The sequence below is a fragment of the Cynocephalus volans genome, chromosome 1 (assembly GCF_027409185.1).
Source record: "Cynocephalus volans isolate mCynVol1 chromosome 1, mCynVol1.pri, whole genome shotgun sequence".
Taxonomy (NCBI): Eukaryota; Metazoa; Chordata; class Mammalia; order Dermoptera; family Cynocephalidae; genus Cynocephalus; species Cynocephalus volans.
Window position 1 is genome coordinate 221,084,319 of NC_084460.1, and position 7,496 is coordinate 221,091,814.

The following is a 7,496-nucleotide window of genomic DNA, read 5'->3' on the forward strand; positions in this document are numbered from 1 at the left end:
CTGAGGCTGAGAATAGGAGCAGTGGTTGATGGCTTACACAAAAGCTGTTTAACCACTAGGTCTCCTCACTACCCTGCACAGCCAGGTAACTGGCCCTCTCTCCTCAGCAGAAGGCTGGAAATTATTTCCAGGGGAGTTTAAACTATCAAAAGGCTCAGGGATACCAGGCACATATGAAGCATGAATGAGGTAACTTACTGGCAACATGGAGATGAAGTGAAAATATGCATTCTGAACAATGAAATACCAACCACAGCTCCCAGATCACTCCACTATCAACATTCTGGGGAGAAAGTAAAAGATTCCTTTCTGGAGAAAATGACCAGTCCCAAAAAAGAAGGCTAGCATATATTGCCCAGAAACAGCCAGATCCCTGTAAACTCCACCACTTGCCAGGCCTCATACATCCAGAGTTTTCAGTTGCTAAGGAGCCCCTAACATTTGAGAAAATCTCTAGCTTGAAAGAGAGAAACAAACAAATGTGTGTTGTGTGTGTGTGTGCGATGAATATTTTTTAAAACATTTAATTAATATCCTTAGGTATTAATTCTCAGATAAGAGAATATATATGACATTTAAGAAAAAAAAAAAAAAGAACAAGAAGCTATTAAGCTGGAGATTGAAAATATTACAGCAGAAAAATTTAATTTAAAATTCAATGAAATTGGAAGATAATATTGAGAAAATCTCCCAGCAAGAGGAAAATGATGAAGTGTCAAAAACATAAGACAGAAAAAAAAAAAAAAAAGACAGCTTGAGGATTAACTCAAAAGGTCCAGTATACAAATAATAGGGGTTTCACAAAAATAAAGAAAATTTAAAGGAAGAAAGTATCAAAAAAGTAAAATGGAAAAAAAATTTTCCTGGAATGAAGAACATGAGTTTCCAGGTTCAAAGGACCTAACACAATGAATAAAAAAGAATATCAGGGCTTGCCACTGACAAATTTCAGAACACCAGGGACAAGGAAAAGATTCTAAAAGCTTCCAGGGAGAGGGAAAAAATTAGGTCATGTAAAAATATTAAGGACTATAATGACAATAGTCTTTTCAATGAAATTAGACTATACTGGAATAATGCCTTCACGATTTTGAGAAAAAATGATTAACAATATAGAATTGTATTGCATGAACATTATCAATCAAGTTTTAATAAAGACATTTTAAGAGGTAAGTTCTCAAAAATTAACCTCCCATGTCCCTTTTCTCAGGAAGCTACTGGCAAATATATTCCACTAAAATGAGGAGGCAAATCATGAAAGAAAAATACATAAGATCCAGTTAACAGTCTTCAAAAGGAGAGGGAATTCCTAGGAGGTCTTGAGAACAGCTGTGCTAATTAGATCAAGGGAATAGAGGGCTTTGGTAGGGATGTCTCCAAGAACATTTCAAATGATAGTTTAATTAATATGTTTGCCTAGATTGAAAGCAGTTTTATATTTCTGCAGGAAGTTTGGAGCTGAATTAATAATCAGTACACAGAAAACTAAGCAAATAAAAAAAAATGGCAGTTATTACCTCCAGAGAAAAGCAAAGACTTGTGCAAGATGAATATTTAATCATAGTACCCTACCTGGCTCTGGTGAGAATAATATTTGCATAGTCATAATAATGTAAGCATTTAATATATGTTTGTTTCTGATTTAGCTATATTGGGAGGACAGGAGTAAAGAAGTGTAGAGAGAGTAGGAGATGAGAGAGCTAAATCTTCACCTTCCTTAGTAGAAAATCAATGGATAACATCTAAAATGAAAAGTTAAGGTCCGGCCCGTGGCTCACTCAGGAGAGTGCGGTGCTGATAACACCAAGGCCGTGGGTTCGGATCCTATATAGGGATGGCCGGTTGGCTCACTTGGGAGAGCGTGGTGCTGACAACACCAAGGCAAGGGTTCAGATCCCCTTACTGGTCATCTTTTTTAAAAAATAAAAAAAAATTTTAAAAATAAAAAATAAATAAATAAATAAATAAAATGAAAAGTTAAGAAATAGCCCTGTGAGCATGCTATAATAGGAAAACAGAGGTAAATACCTGAAGAAAAAAGCTAAGTTCAGAAATATGGGAATCACCAAGTTAATTGTGTTTAGGCCATATTATATAATACTGTGTAGTCTTTTAAAAATAAAGAAGGTCTATACGTATTGACATGAAAACATCTCCAAGCTATATTAGATAAATAAAAAAGCATGTCACAAAGTAACATGTATAATAAGTGCAAATCTACAAATGTGTGTATAGATATGTAGAAATAAAAAGTCATGGCCAGGTCTGGAAGAACACACACATCTAACTGTTAACAGAGGTTATCAGCGGGGAGAGAATGTGATTGGGTGTAGAAAGCGAGAGAAACTGGAGAAAGTGAGGATTAGAGAAGAGGTCTTTCAGGTTTTAGTTTATATATTTCTATGCTATTTGAAATTATTTTTACAATAAGATTGTTGCATATATTAATTTAGTACCATAATATTTTAAGATGTGTAGGCATGTTTTGCAGATTTGATTGCCACCAATATCAAGTAACTCTTATTATTAGGCCATAATTCAAATTGAACTTATTTGATTTAACTGGTATGTAGAAATGATATAATATTGGTAGCCCAAAAAACAACTGCATTTCCCACCTAATTTATTGGACTCTTAAATGTGGGTTCTTTTTCAGGGTTTACTCCCAAATATTATTAAACAACTCCTTTCTAAACAAAGGCAAATCTGGTTCTCATTAGTGAGTCATTCCCTTTGGCTCTGGCAAAACAAACATGAGATTTCAGAGGCAAAGAAGTGGGCCTTTGACCTCCTCTTAGATTGTAAAAGCAGGGGAGACTGTAAAAGTCCACCATTGTTGTAGTAGGCAGAGAGGGCTGTTAATCTATTCCTGTTGGCGCAAGCATTTTAATTTTATTTTCTGAAGACCTGATGGACTTGCATCTCTTCATCATGGCCTCCCAGGCACCCTGCCTCCTGTGACACTTGCAAATTGCCTTCCTATGGGTGCAGTGTTAGTCAATCAGGGATTTTGTTTGCAAGCAACTGAAACCTGGCTGGCTATCTTAAGAAAATGGGAAATTTGTTAGAAGGTCGTCAGGGCTGACTGAATTAATGAGAGGCCAGAGGGGCAGGCTTGAGGAACAGGAATAATCTCAGGGAGGACCATGTGACCAGGCCAAACAACAGAAACCTGCGCAATGGTCACTCAACAGGACAAGGCCTTTGCCTCTGTAATAAATCTGGCCTCCATCTGTTCCCACTACCTTGTATCCCTTGCATGACAAAGAGCAGGAGAGAGTGTCCAATAGGATGATCCTAGGTCATATGTCCCCTGAATCTGTCAAGGCAAGATGGCTACTACCTTCTCCTGAGAATACATGTTTGGTAGATTTTTCAAAAGGTAGAGGAGACCACTAAAACAAAACACTGTTTAATATGAAAAACAGTGATGAAAACAAATGAACAAAAGGAATTTGGAGGAAACAGAGATTAAACAGAGAGAAGAAAACTTTAAAAACCAACATAACCTATATCCTTATATAATTAAAAGGAGATAATACACCCATGAAATATAAATATCTGCTTTTAAAATGATATATTCAGGAAGCAGAAAAGAGGTCTTGGAAATTAAAACAAGAAATGATGGCAGATATGAAAAACTCATAGAAGCATTAGATGATAAAGTTAGCTAAATGTCTCAGAAAGTAAATAAATAGGCAAAGTATAAAATAAAGGAGAAAACATCAGAAAAACTAGAAGGTAAGACTTTAAGTTCCAACTATAACATGTAGGGAATGTGAAAGCTGGAAAGAGAGAACTCAGGAAAGAAAGGAGGAAATCAGCAGCAAAATAATCAAGAAAAATTCCCAAGTACTCAAGGGTATAAACGTCCAGATTTTAAGAACCCACTGTCCAACACAAAGCTAGAAAAAGCCTTTCACAAAGACACAACTGTGTGAAATTTCAGAACACCAGGAGCAAAAGGAAAACATTTTAAGACTTTAGGGTTGTCAAGAAAGAAATTCAGGAATCAAAATGTCAGACTTCTCAACAGTAGCACTGAAAGCTAGAAGCAGCAATAAAGTAATGTCATTAAAATTCTCAGGAGAATTGTTTCTAACAGAGAATTCTACATTCAGCCAAACTATCAATAGATCATATGAGCCAGGATCCTGGCAGGAAAGAGATGGTGCACTCCAGGAGAGTGACAGAGGATAGGAAATAAAGGGACCAGCTGTACAGGTTTGGGCAGAGCACCATGACCAGTCCCGGGCAGGAAGGGAGGAAGACATATCAGCAGCCAGACGGGAGTTGTATGCAGGGGCCCAAGACAAGGGCTCTGTGCTTCAGTAGAGGATTCAGATAACGGACTCAGCCACGGAAAAAAGGAGGCCAGGAGATGAACACCCCAACCTCACCCCCTCCTGCCTCCCTCCAATCTCATGCCAGTGCCTCCCATTGGCCATATATACTCCTGAATGTCAGACAGAAAGTGACCCCGATGACAAGGTCTATAAACCTCAGCCTCCTAGGAAATAAAGCAGGATGGAGAGAAAGTTATAAGGACTAAATCTGTTAAATTATGTAAAGCCTTTAGAATAATGTCTGTCATCTTTTAAACATTCAGTTTATCTTAGCTATTGTTATTTTTATTGATGATGTTAGTTTCATCATATTGTTATTAACAGGGAACTATTAACATTCACATGAAATGAAGCAATCATGAACTTTCTGTTTTCTAAATCCCTTTCCTCTATCCCTAATAAGATTCTTGAACACAAACATATAAAATGTACTGTAAAATTTTATTAGTGTAAAAAACAATTTTCCACTGACTCCCAGACACTTTTCAAATTTTCTCCAGATTTATTAGCAATATGTCATTTGGAATAAATTTTTTATTGGACTTACTAGGAGTGATGTGTAATTCAGCAGTGTGACTGGGTGGACATAAGTATTAGGAAACGGCTTATCACTACCATTTCCCAGGAACGTGTTGTGACCTCAATAGTATCTTCCCATGAAATAACGCAGTCAGATCACCACAGCACAATGTTGTGAAAAATAAGCACCATGATCATCAGAGGTGCTCAGCAGGATGGGGTAATAGGTTGTTGTGGGTGGGGCACGTTATAATAAAATGATAGAATTGGACCGATTTCAAAATATGATTAGACAATGTGATTAGCACAAAACACAAATACCCATTACTATACAAAATAGACTGTTCGATGTTTCATCTCAAAAGTAATCCAAAGTGATATAAATTAAAATGACAATGAGATGCCAATTTTGGTTTACTAAATTAGTAAATACTTTTTAAATTATGTTATGTAGTTGTTGGAGTGGAAGGAAAATGGTACTCAGCTAGAAGGCAAGTTGTCATTATATATTAAAAGTCCTTAAAACAGAGGCCGGCCCATGGCTCACTCAGTAGAGTGCGGTGCTGATAACACCAAGGCCACGGGTTCGGATCCTATGTAGGGATGGCCAGTGTGCTCACTGGCTGAGCGTGGTGCTGACAACACCAAGCCAAGGGTTGAGATCCCCTTACCGGTCATCTTTTAAAAAAAAAAAAAGAAAAAAAAAAGTCCTTAAAACAGGCTGGCCAGTTCACTCAGTTGGTAAGAGCGCAGTGTTATAACACTAAGGTCAAGTGTTCCAATTGCTGTGCCAGCTGCCAAAAAAAAAAGAAAGTCCTTAAAACATTCAAACTCATCATAGCCTGTGTGGGGGAGACAGATGTGCAGAAAGATATTATACTGTGCATAGTAGAGACATGTCCCATATGCTATGGGAACACAGAGGAGAAAATGATTCAAGTGATTAATTGCCCAAGAGAATCAAAGAGCACTTCACAAAGGAGATGGTACTTGGATAGGATTTTGGAAATGTAGTAAAAGTTCACCTGGCAGAGAGAAAAATTTCAGGTGTAGTCACACTGTTCCTGAATTACACATTACTACACAAAACATAGAGGCATAGAAAGGCAGGGCATTTTTGTACAACAGTGAGAATTTGATGTGGCTGGAGAGTTGGGAGATAGTGTCTGGAAACAGTGTCATCATTTGAAACCAATGGACAATGAACAAGAGAAAAGCATCTCCTTTTTAGTTAGGAGATACTTTTAAAAATCATATTGTAGAAAAAAGCTAAGCAATGTTCATCTGTAGCACTCCTTCCCTGAACCACCAAAAAATCCCAGTCTGGAAAAAAAAAACATAAAACTAGTCTAGGACTTCCAGTCAAGGTGGCAGAATAGACGGTCTCCAGAGTCACTCTCTCCCACAAATTAACCAACTTAGAACTATAAAAAAGCAATGACAGCCAAGCTGGGGCCGCTAGAGCTCAGAGGAAGAGGAGGAGAGACCTACAGAGTTCATGAAGGTGGGAGAAGCCAAGATGAGAGAAAGAAAAAACTGCTCAGACCATTTCAAATCCCAGCTGCTTCCAGGCTAGAGCTGCTGAGCACACAGAGCATGAGCTGACAAAAGCCGCAGTTGTGTCCTTCAGATGAAGTTGATTGGAGGTGGCAGTAGAGGAGAGGGTCTTGGTGGCCGCCAGGCCATCAAGACCACTAATAGGGTTCCCATGGACCCGCATAAGAGCAAGAATCCATAACAACTGAAAAAAAAGAGCCAATCAGAGGCCAGTGAGTCATCATAAGGGCCCCGAGCACGACCCATCCCATGGGAAGTGTTTGGAGCAGGGGCAGTGGGGGAGACGGGCCCACCAGAAGAACACTTGGGCACAGCAAGGATAGCTGATATGCCCTTCAATCAGCACAGGACCACTCAGAGGAGACTGGTCAGGAATATAGTATTGCATGGGGTACAGTTTGATGTAAAGACTCAGGCCCAGACCAGTGTTTCTACACAACCCAGGTGCACAGCATTTCACTAGATCTGGAAGTACCTGTAAAGCCAACCATTAAAATCTGAGCTGCACAAAAAGCCTTCCCCAGGGAATCAGCAGCAAAGCAGAAATTTAGCTCAACCACAAAGCTCAAGTACTGGACTCCACAGGAAGTTACCCCATTTTAGAAGTGAGCAAAGGACAACATATTAGTTCCAGCACAGAGTTTAAGTGGTGGGAACAGCAAATAATCCAACACAGAACTGAAAGAAAAAACAAAGTACAAAGTTTGATAGTAACTAGTGGAGGTCTCATGTCACCAAAGAACACCTGTTAACACCTAGAAGGACCAGAAGTCCCCTGGGCTACCAAGTCATTAGGCAGAGAGGGCCAGGGGGATCAGCCATGTCCCCTGATACCTGCAACCAGTCCCAAGGGTGGGGAAGAGGGCCTCAGCCACACACCCCTGACATGCCCAACCACCCCAGTGACAACAACTGAGCTGCTGCAGGAAGTGTCCCAGGCTCTCCTGAGCTGAGGTGGTGGGGGGCTGAGGGCCTCAGTCATGCCCCTACTGACGAGTAACCAGCCCAGCAGCAACCACCAAGACACAGCAAGAAGGGCCCCAGGTTCCCGAGCTGGGGTGCTGGAAGCAAATG

General features: G+C 39.5%; 1 non-coding gene across 1 annotated transcript; it reads left to right on the forward strand.

Annotated features, from left to right (window-relative positions):
- Window positions 1–1,836: 1,836 nt before the first annotated feature.
- Window positions 1,837–1,909, forward strand: TRNAV-GAC (transfer RNA valine (anticodon GAC)). Its single transcript has one exon. It is a non-coding gene; the product is annotated as a tRNA-Val (tRNA).
- Window positions 1,910–7,496: the final 5,587 nt, after the last annotated feature.